Raw genomic sequence first — 12,399 nt, 5'->3', positions numbered from 1 at the left:
TCTATGTCTTTTTCTACTGTTTTCTGCCTGCAGCAGATTGTGACCAGTGTAATATTTGAGACAATCCATTGTCTGCATTTCTTCAGCTGACAATTAGTACACATGAAGAAGCCCTGCAATGGCTGCCAATGAGATACAATAATCAGAAGGCCCTGCATGCATGCTTACCAGAAAGCCGCTGAGGCTGAAGCTCTCCCTCTCCCTCTCCCTCTCCTCTGGCCCCTCTCACTAAAAGACATCCTCCCTGATTTAACCTATTTTCTGTCAATCCTGTCTTTTTGTCTCAATCTCCCCTCTCCCATTTCCAATGTGCCATATCCCATATCTCATTTCTCCTTTCATTTTCTCTGTAAATCCACATTATAGCCAATCCCTCTTTTTTTTGTTGTCTCTCACACGCTCAACGCTCCCTCCCCCTCTTCATCTCTCTCTCTGACTGGTGGCTTAGGGGGTAGTTGGCAGCTGGGAGCACAGTAGATTGTAGGGGGAGGAGAGGGCTGGTTATGGCTGGCATGACTCTTCCACTTGGCAGGGGGAGCCATGGGTAAATTGGATAGGTAACCTGCACCCAGTGCCAGTGTTCAAGGTTAGGCTGGCTCTGCATGGGTGCATCCAATTGACCCCCATCTGTTCAGCAGGGGTAAATTGACCCTATCTCATGTGCTAGTACCTGACCAGAGGGTATAAAGATGGCCACACATGCATATTCACACAATTACGCAATAATGCACACATGCCCTCATTTTCTGCCACACACAAGCATCATTTCATGCTTACAGTCCACTTGCACATGAAATCACCCACTGACAAATCCACAGCAACTCATGCAATCTTCTTTTTTCCCCCATATTCTGCTTCTCATGCCACTGCATCACGCACATAACGCTAAACTTCCTCTTCAGCTTCATCACAACTTAATCCTCCACTGCTTCATTTTTTTCACTTTGTTTGCAGCAACAGAGCATCACGCGACAGCCTGTAAAACATCTTCAACATAAGACAAGACTAAACTGCTTGGTAACCCATTGTGCCCGTATTTCAACCCAACACGCAGCTCGTCCACAGTTCGCTTCAGATTGGGTGAATCTTTATTGGCAGAGATCTAATTGCATTGTACTCACCTGCAGGGGGTGTAAGTGGTGTGGTGGGGGTAGGTGGAAGTGGATGAATAAATAATTAATCAACTTGAACGCTATCTTTAATCCATGCAATCCCCCTGTGAGCTGACATCAGGGGGTAAAGGCACGCATAGCAGTCCAAGCTAAATATATACTTCATATCTTCCTCATGCTGAGGCGCTGCAGCTTTGTGTTCTCTCACACACAGGCCTTTAGGATTCCACACAAATTGAGCTGTATAACATGCAGCGCCATACCGGCAACACTAGGTGTGTTTGCTCACCTACGTGCTTAGAAACACACACACACACACACACACACACACACACACACACACACACACACACACACACACACACACACACACACACACACACACACACACACACACACACACACACACACACACACACACACACACACACACACACACACATGCCCACACTCCTATGGAGAACAAAGCTTTAGCATCCCAGTGTCTTTGCCCAGCTAACATGACACTAATATTCCAGACAGTATCTGCTGCTCTCTGTGGTAGAGAGATAACGCGTTGGCCAAACATTAAAATAAACAAGCCAGAGAGGTCATAGCCTCACCTAGGATAACAACTGCAGAAAAATGTTTATCGTTCACTATCAGCATGTCAGCCACCATCACCTCCTCCCCCTCCTCCTCCTCTCCAACCTTGCCCTCAGCCACCACCTTCCCAGTTTGTTGGCCTCGCATCCATGACCTCAAATAATGCACACAGGAAGAATGTTCTCAATCCGTCCGAAAATGCACTAGAAAGAATAAGGGAAGGAAAAAAATCCAATAAAATAACAGAGCAGTGGGAAGAATTCCATTTTCCACCTGTCATTCCCAGTCTTGGCAGTATAATAGCAGGCATCCCGGTGTTGGGATAAGCTGTGATAACAAATAGCTCAATCTGCTCTGTGTCTTTATCTGCTGTTCTATCTCTCTCTCAAACCCAAAGCCAGATAATTATGGTTATGGTTTATTAAAGGTTGGGGCAGAGGCCTGTATCTAGTCACGTATATGAAAATGCTCCGCTTTAGATCCTCATACAAAATACCAATGTGGGGTCATGTGCTGCTTGATTTATAAAAATCTAGCAGTAGAGTATATTTTTAGATGTCAGCAGGGGGATACATTCACCGCTGTTGGTTTTTAGAGTAAGTGAATATGGTCCAGAATGTCTTCTTAAATTGTCTGCATTAAGCATGAGAGAAATTAAAAAAGCAAAGGTCTTTTTCCAGCCCCATTATGACAGATATAGATCCAGTGCCTGGTGTGATGCAGGCTGTTCTCCAGACGATGAGCGGAGAAAACGGTAATAAAATTCTTCTAACAAGGCTTTTTTTATTGCCTTCCTACTGTTTTCATCTCATTTCAGACTCTCGCCTCACGCTCCTTAATGGCCTCAGATTCAAATTCACCGTAATGAGGCGAGGAAGGAGGAGAGGGAGAGGAGGAAGAAAAAGAGAGACTGAGATGAGGAGCCAGTGCATGCATGCCACTTGGATAAAAGGTCAAGGCTTTCCAGACTTTGCATTTGTTCAAAAAGGACATTGGGTCATTCACAGGCACATACAGTAAGGACCCGTGAAGAAAATAGCTATCTTGGTACGTTTGGCTAGGTTTAGAAAAGGTGTGTCCTCCGGTGTCCAGGTTAAGAAGGATTTGCAAAATATATTCACAGTTATTATGTAGCCAGGTCTCTGCATACATATTCATGTCCAAAACCTTCTTTTTTTTCACTAGCAAAATTGAGTTGATGACATTTAATAAGTCATCACTGTTCCACATGTCAAGAAAACATTATCTGTGGAAGAAAATGTCAGTGACAAAATTAATTAAAGCCAAAAGGCCAGATTTTCTGTTAAACTTGTGCTGTATTGACAGAGATGTGATGGGACTCTGATAGACATGAACACAGAGCATTTGTCATCCATCAACTAGTGAGGACAGCATGCTGTCATCACCTCATGGGACCTGTCAATTTCATTATTTCTCTCTCTGTCTGTCTCTCACTCTGCTCTGTCTTTCATCTCATCTTGTGTGTGGTGTCTCACACTGACCTAAATATCTTCTGCAGCGTTTTGATGACTTTACATTATGGGGAGAGAGGAAGGTCACAGAGGGGTGTCGACAAGCACAAAAACACACACAATCTCTCACACACACACACACACACACACGTCATTGACAACATTCACACTCACTCTTCTCACACATACACATATAAACAACACCACACACACATCTCAGTGAAGTGCAGGGATGTTTGAGGGTGGAATTAATCTCCCATGAATATTCCATCCCAGCAGCAGCAAGCCTTTTTAATTATCAGCCCCTCCCAGGCCCTCTGTGAGGTCTAGCCCAGGTAAATTAGGCTCAGCAAACACCCTGTCTTCAACCCCACCAAACTCAATATAATGTCAAATAGAGCACAGCGGTCTCCGAACACACACAAAGCAGGCACTCTGCTGTGCGTGCGCAGTGCTGGTGGTGGGTCTAGAAGCGTGTACACCTATGTGTATGTGTGTGACAGATGGGAAGGCAGCGAGAGAAAGACAGACAGTTGCTGTGTATTGTGAATGTGATGCAGAGAAACAGAGCATACAGAAGAAACTTTATTATTCGTCACATACAACCGTACAGTACAATGTAGTGAAATTCAATTCTGCATTTAACCCGTCCTAAGCATTAGGAGCATTGGGCAGCCACATATAGCGTCCGGGGACCAACTTAGGGCATGTGGCCGGAGGAGCCTGGATTCGAAACACCAATCTTGTGGTTGAGGGCCGACCCACTCTAACTCTGAGACACAGCCACCCAGCACATGTCAGCATGTAGGTATTACTGTTGTGCTGTATATTTTTAATTCCAATTAAGGTCAGAGATAGTTGCCATGGCAGCCCAACTAATCTCATCAATGCTGTATTCCAGAGCTCAGACCTAATCAGTGCTCTTAACAGTTTTCACCTCATGTAATCTCTATTCTAGCCACAAAAAAAATAATGTATATACATATTTATTTAAAAAAATCACCAATACCAATTAGTTTTCCAAAAGTCTCTTTAGGACTTCTGCTTGTACCAAATACTATACTATACTAAATATTGGGGGTGGCAGTAGCTCATTTTCTAGTATGACTTTAAAACACTGAAAGCAGATCCACAGATCGTCATTTCAGTAGTTGCACATTAAGTACAATATCAACAAAGCATTATTACCTGATCTTGTGCCCCTATTTCGTAAAAGAAGGCCTGCCTGCGTCAAGATCTAGTTTTAACACCTTTCCACCTTAATGTTATTCCTACATAGGAGTAGTATTTGGTGTTTGGGTCTCTGTTCGATAATGAAGCTGCCATGGAATATAGACATAAGGGGACAGGGCCCACACACAATGCAAAGAGGGCGGTTGGTTGAGTGGGTTACCAACACTGTTTAAATTCTAATTTAAGTACATTGAATTTAAATAGTGAAATTCAACACCACGGTGGATAAAAATTCAGTTAAAAACCATCCTGTTCATGCCATACTCTCCCAGCTACATCAAAGTAACTCAGTTTGGAACGGGATCAGGTAAGACTTAGGTGCTGAAGTAAAGATATCTATCATCTCTTATCTTTTTAATGTTTAATCTACCCTAAACCTTACCTCACTCTCTGCCTTGGCTGATGGAACAGAATAAAAGGGAAACAGGCCTTCGCAAAAACACAATCTCTCTCCTCTCTGTGTGCCTCCCACTCTCTCAAGAGTGATCATAGGGCCCCCTGAGTGGTGCTACCACATTTAGACCTACTAATGATCTACTCCACTGGTCCTCTCCAGCTCTGCTGCACTTCTAATCACAAGGACATCCACTGTCTGATCTACAGAGAGCTGCCTGCTTGGCAGTCGATTACCATAATCAGGACTCATAAGACCCTCTCCGTGAACCATCACCTTATCGTGGTGGAGAGGTTTGTGTGTCTCTGTGAACCTGAGGGCTGTGTTGTCTGGAGCTTTGTGCTCCTGGTAGGGTCTCCCAAGGCAAAGTGGTCTCAGGTGAGGGGCCAGACAAAGAATGGTTCAAAAACCCCAATGAAAAAGCTAAGCAGAGATGGAGTGACCCTGCCCGGAGGAAGCCGGGGCCCCCGTCTGGAGCCAGGCCCAGACGGTGGGCTCGTCGGGCGAAGCGCCTGGTGGCGGGTTTGCCACGGAGCCCGGCCGGGCACAGCCCGAACAAGCTACGTGGCAACTCCCTCTCCATCCCATGGGCCCACCACCTGTGGGAGGAACCGTTGGGGTCGGGTGCGATGCCACATGGGTGGCGGTGAAGGTCAGGGGCCTCGACGGACCAGACCCGGGCAGCAGACGCTGGCTCTGGGGACGTGGAACGTCACCTCTGTGGGGAAGGAGCCGGAACTGGTGCGGGAGGTGGAGCGCTACGGTTAGATCTGGTGGGGCTTACCTCACGCACAGTCTTGGTTCTGGAACCATACTCCTGGATAGGGGTTGGACTCTTTTCTTCTCCGGAGTTGCCCAGGGTGTGAGGCGCCGGGCGGGTGTGGGGATACTCACAAGTCCCCGGCTGGCGCCGCTGTGTTGGAGTTTACCCCAGTGGACGAGAGGGTCGCCTCCCCACGCCTGCGGGTTGTGGGGGAAAACTCTGACTGTTGTTTGTGCATATGCACCAAACAGGAGTTCGGAGTATTCGGCCTTCTTGGAGACCTTGACTGGAGTCCTGCATGGGGCTCCAGTGGGGACTCCATTGTTCTGCTGGGGGACTTCAACGCACACGTGGGCAATGATGGAGACACCTGAGAGGCGTGATTGGGAGGAACGGCCTCCCTGATCTAAACCAGAGTGGTTGTTTGTTGTTGGACTTCTGTGCTAGTCATGGATTGTCTATAACGAACACCATGTTCGAACATAGGGATGCTCATAAGTGTACCTGGTACCAGAGCACCCTAGGCCAAGGTCAATGATCGATTTCATAATCGTTTCATCTGATCTGAGGCCGTATGTTTTGGACACTCGGGTGAAGAGAGGGGCAGAGCTGTCAACCGATCACCATCTGGTGGTGAGTTGGGTCAGAGGGTGGGGAAGACTCTGGACAGACCTGGTAAGCCCAAACGTGTAGTGCGGGTAAATTGGGAACGTCTGGAGGAGGCCCTGTCCAACAGACTTTCAACTCACACCTCCGGGCGGAGCTTTTTCGTGCATCCCTGTGGAGGCTGGGGGCATTGAACCCGAGTGGACAATGTTCAAAGTTTCCATTGCTGAAGCTGCAGCGAGGAGCTGTGGTCTTAGGGTCTTAGGTGCCTCAAGGGGCGGTAACCCACGAACACCGTGGTGGACAACGGTGGTCAGGGAAGCCGTCCGACTGAAGAAGGAGTCTTTCCGGGATATGTTATCCCGGAGGACTCGGAGGCAGTTGCAGGGTACCGAAGGGCCCGAAGGGCTGCAGCCTCTGCCGTGAAAGAGGCAAAGCAGCGGGTGTGGGAGAAGTTTGGAGAAGACATGGAGAAGGACTTTCGGTCGGCACCAAAGTGCTTCTGGAAAACTGTTCGCCACCTCAGGAGGGGGCGGGGAACCATCCAAGCTGTGTACAGTAAGGATGGGACACTGTTGACCTCAACTGAGGAGGTAATAGGGCGGTGGAAGGAGCACTTTGCAGAACTCCTGAATCCGACTAATACGCCCTCTATGTTAGAGGCAGAGCTGGAGGATAATGGGGGATTGTCGTCGATTTCCCAGGCGGAAGTCACTGATGTAGTCAAACAACTACACAGTGGCAAAGCCCCGGGATTGATGAGATCCGTCCAGAAATGCTCAAGGCTCTGGGTGTGGAGGGGCTGTCCTGGTTGACACGCCTTTTCAACATTGCGTGGAAGTCTGGGACGGTGCCAAAGGAGTGGCAGACTGGGGTGGTGGTTCCCTTTTTAAAAGGGGGACCAGAGGGTGTGTGCCAATTATAGGGGTATCACACTTCTCAGCCTCCCTGGTAAAGTCTACTCCAAGGTGCTGGAAAGGAGGGTTCGGCCAATAGTCGAACCTCGGGTTGAGGAGGAACAATGCGGATTCCGTCCTGGTCGTGGAACAACGGACCAGCTCTTCACTCGCAAGGATCCTGGAGGGAGCCTGGGAGTATGCCCAACCGGGTCTACATGTGTTTTGTGGATTTGGAGAAGGCGTATGACCGGGTCCCCGGGAGATACTGTGGGAGGTGCTGCGGGAGTATGGGGTGAGGGGTCTCTTCTCAGGGCCATCCAATCTCTGTACAACCAAAGCGAGAGCTGTGTCCGGGTTCTCGGTAGTAAGTCGGACTCTTTTCAGGTGAGGGTTGGCCTCCGCCAGGGCTGCGCTTTGTCACCAATCCTGTTTGTAGTATTTATGGACAGGATATCGAGGCGTAGTCGGGGTGGGGAGGGGTTGCAGTTTGGTGGGCTGGGGATCTCATCGCTGCTCTTTGCAGATGATGTGGTCCTGATGGCATCATCGGCCTGCGACCTTCAGCACTCACTGGATCGGTTCGCAACCGAGTGTGAAGCGGTTGGGATGAGGATCAGCACCTCTAAATCTGAGGCCATGGTTCTCAGCAGGAAACCGATGGAATGCCTTCTCCAGGTAGGGAATGAGTCCTTACCCCAAGTGAAGGAGTTCAAGTATCTTGGGGTTGTGTTCGCGAGTGAGGGGACAATGGAGCGGGAGATTGGTCGGAGAATCGGCGCAGCGGGTGCGGTATTGCATTCAATCTATCGCACCGTTGTGACGAAAAGAGAGCTTAGCCAGAAGGCAAAGCTCTCGATCTACCGGTCAGTTTTCGTTCCTACCCTCACCTATGGTCATGAAGGCTGGGTCATGACCGAAAGAACGAGATCCAGGGTACAAGCGGCTGAAATGGGTTTCCTCAGGAGGGTGGCTGGCGTCTCCCTTAGAGATAGGGTGAGAAGCTCACTCATCCGTGAGGAGCTCGGAGTAGAGCCGCTGCTCCTTTGCGTCGAAAGGAGCCAGTTGAGGTGGTTCGGGCATCTGGTAAGGATGCCCCCTGGGCGCCTCCCTAGGGAGGTGTTCCAGGCACGTCCAGCTGGGAGGAGGCCTCGGGGAAGACCCAGGACTAGGTGGAGGGATTATATCTCCAACCTGGCCTGGGAACGCCTCGGGATCCCCCAGTCGGAGCTGGTTAATGTTGCTCGGGAAAGGGAAGTTTGGGGTCCCCTGCTGGAGCTGCTCCCCCCGCGACCCGACACCGGATAAGCGGACGAAGATGGATGGATGGATGGATGGACTCATAAGACAGGTATTTAATTAGCCACCCTGAAAAACACAACAGTACACACAGGGTAAGTGTCTACAGTTGTTTGGTGAAAGATGTAGAACTGCATTTAATCTGCCTGCTTTTAAAAGTGGAAAGCCAGTTCTTCATCTGACATGGAGCGATGCTGAATAACATTAATTTTAGGAAGTCCAGCTTTGAAAAGCTTGGAAGCTTTAAGGGTCTTATGAATTCAAAAGTTGACCAATAAAAGAGAATGACAATCCAGATGTCCTTTAGCTATAAATGTCTGTTTTTATTCATGGTGACAGTTTTGCAAGAAGAGTGGTAAAGTCTTGAGCAGTGAAAGCAATGTTTAGAGAAAATTTACCGGGTTGTCATTTTTACAGAGGCAAAACTTGGTTTTTCAGTAAAGGTTAATTTCATTGTAGACTTTTAAGCTAAAATGCTTCTTAGATATCATGCAATAGTTGCATTTTCTAGAATTAACAATTCAAAGTGATGTCAAAATACCCTTTACATGTGGTTTCCTACATTAAGGAACAGGTTTGAGGAAAATGTTACATAGCTACCATTAGGGCTAATATGAATGACTAATAGCATTAAAGATTTGTTTATTTGTTGTTGTTTATTTATATCTCTTTTAGACAAAGAGTATAAAAATATCTATTAATTTGCCAGTTATTTTCTTGATTCATCTGTTAATTGTTTGGTCAATACAAAATCTGATCAAAATGCCTATAAAAATTTCCCAGAGCCCAAAGTAATTTCTAAAAATGTCTTGGACCAACAGTCCAAAACACAAATATATTTTGTTTACGATGATTTGAAAATTAAAAAAGCAGAAGATCCTCACATGGGAGCTGGAACCACAGTGTTTCACATTTTTGCTCATGAAATGACTGAAAATTATGAAAAATATAATTGTTTATCAAAATAGTTATGAATCATTGCGGCTATAGCTAGTATGTGTATTCATTTAAAAACAATATGCAAATACACTTTCCAGTATAATGCAATACGACTCAACAGCACCACAAAATACATCCTTCAAAATGACCATTAAATTGAATCAAAACCTCTCTAAAACATTTATTGCAGGGCTGTTGTATTAGTTGTATTGCAACTGAGTGGCTTCACTGAAATCATTTAGATGCACAAAACACCTTCCTTCAGAGTCCTAATTACTGCATAAAAATAATGTACATTACTCATGACAGCACGTGTATCACAACACATTAGTGTGTTTGCTACGTGTTATACATGCCTAAGTATGTTTTTCTTCACATTACAGCATCTATGTGAAAATTCATATTGTATACATTTTAATCAGTATATAAAATCAAACCATATACTCCAAATGACGTGTAAAGTGACCCTTGGCATTAGCTGTCATACACAATAAAAATGATTTAGATACAGATGGCGATTATCACACTTCGGCCTAAATCTGGGAGAGCTAATGTGTAATGAGTCTAGTGTGTTGTTTAATGTAATTAGTTATGCCGGATTTATATTCTACAGTATATATGAGCCACGTGTGTGTGTGTGTGTGTGTGTGTGTGTGTGTGTGTCTCTGTCTTGTTCAATGCATGCCACAGTTACAAATTCTACCTACTAGGAGTTTTTATTTTAATTTTTGTGCTTTAATTGTGGTTAGAATGTCAACAGCTTAATGGATCCAAGCCGGTTTACATATTTGAACCATGAACCACTTTTCAATGTGATTCATAGCTCTCCTGTCGTAGTGGTAGTGAGACAGAAGATAGTCATTGTTGCTCATCTTTACATTTAATATAAGGGTTTTCACAATGTAATTGATTTTTTCTTGTAAAAAAAAAAACTCATTCAGAAAATAATAATATAGATAACATGGATACATCATAACAAAACACTTGATTTATTTAATCCTACCTCTTCTTGATAAAACATTTTTAATTATTAACAAACTTTCTCTTTTTTCTTTATGTTGTCCAAAGTTTTAATGTTTAATGTAGGATTTACAGATTTCATTCAGGAATAAGATTTTTCTTGTTTGAAGGATCTGACACCTTGTCTTAGCAATTATCACTAGTATTAAGGCAAAAAATGTTTTAATCTGGTAACAATTAAAAAAAATGCTGTTATATATTTGGGAAAGAAGAATAAAAAATGGTGTCATATGTCAAAAAGTGTCATATTAATAAATTCACAGTATTTATACATTTGTACACAACCTAATTCATTACTGTGCATGCAGGTTAGCTGCTATCAATAGGAGTGAAGGGTGTTATGCGTTTGTATACATATGTATAAGAACACATTACCGTGTGTATCCAAGTGTAACCAATCTTCTTATGCTTCCACATATCATTATGCATTAGTGTATTAGGTTATGTTATATCAGCTTCTGCAGCTGACATATTTATACAATGTGTATGGCCTGTTTACGTCATTCCTTCTGCGGGAGGGAATGATGAAATGGCCACATGCAGCAAGTGCACAGAAACTTGGACAGCATGGAAGGTTTGTTGTATGCGATATAATAAGAGATGACAAAACAGAGACAAAGAAGAAGAAAAAATGGGAGGTAGAGGATATATTAGTTAAGTTTATATTCATTTTAGTTTGCTGTGACTTTGGTTCTGTTCATTTAAATTCAGTTTAGTTTTTGCTTAGTTCACTTTATTTGCGCAGGGATACACAGAGGTGAGAAATGAAACAATTGTACGTAATAACAACCTTGGGAAATAGATTCATCACTTTAACAGGATAGAGAGAGAGCGCGAAGAGAGAGAGAGAGAGAGAGAGAGAGAGAGAGAGAGAGAGAGAATGCCTTAGTGAAAGTGCATTGTGTCATGGTGTCATAAATATTCAATTTTCAAGTGGGGCAATGTCCCTCGCTCTCTCTCTCTCTCTCTCTCTCTCTCTCAGGTCATTTTCTGCATAAATCACTTGAGTGGATTCGAGTTCACATAATTCAAGTATGTTACAGTTGGCATGCAAACAGGAGCTGCCTCTGGTTGCCTTAGAGTGCACAGGATGCAAGCCTGAAGCAGCTCAGCAGTGTGTGTGTGTGTGTTTGTGTGTGTACTGAAAGCATCTGTGCATAATGTAGATAAACCCGTTCACACACAGTGCATGTGTGTATCTCACTGTTTGCATGCATGCACCGACCCTACAGCCCGCGTGTATCGTGTGTGTCCTAAATATTAATGCAGCAAATCCTGAAAAAGAAATCACTTCTCTGACACTTTCCCCATGTGGCATGATGTGGCGTGAGACCCAGTTCTGTTACGAGGAGACAGATTGCTGCAACTCCCCTTCCCATAATCCCATAAGTCACTTACACTGTACAAGACAAGTCCTGCATGTTAGCACATTCTGTTACACTTTTCTTGTGCATAAGATACATATAACCAAATATGTTAAAATGTAACATTTCCCATATAGTTAGATAATGTACACATTTGTGAAGGGTCAAAAACACAACATTGCATAAATCTTTAGTGTTTTTTGTTGCACTGCTAAAACCTATATGTAGTATTAAAGACTTAAAAAACTTAAAAACAGTTAATGCTGTCATTAAATTATAACATGCTGTAATTTAAGCATAACTGCTACATAATCATTTTTTGGGAATATAGTTTATTAACAATGTTTTATCCATTTTTAAGTTATGTTATTAATCCCTTTGATACTACTGTATATATCTGTGATGTGGCTGATGGTCTCATAAAGCCAGTATGCTAATGTTTCATGTTGACTGGTATTCACTGGTAAAAGTAATGAATTACAGTAAGTAACCAAACTTAAATAAATTGTAATTTAAGTACTTTACAACATATTTAGAAGAACATCATCATTTAAGAGCGGTAGACTGCATCAGAAAGCTAAGTCCAGCATATAAGAACAATCACATATAACTTGAGTGTGAAAGCTGTTTTAACATTGGAAACAACAGTTGACAAAAAAATAAATAAAATGTAATGAATGAAAATATATTTCCTTAATTTATATATACTTTTTTTT

The sequence above is a fragment of the Perca flavescens genome, chromosome 14, assembly GCF_004354835.1.
Source record: "Perca flavescens isolate YP-PL-M2 chromosome 14, PFLA_1.0, whole genome shotgun sequence".
NCBI lineage: Eukaryota > Metazoa > Chordata > Actinopteri > Perciformes > Percidae > Perca > Perca flavescens.
Note: the sequence above shows the minus strand (reverse complement) of the source record.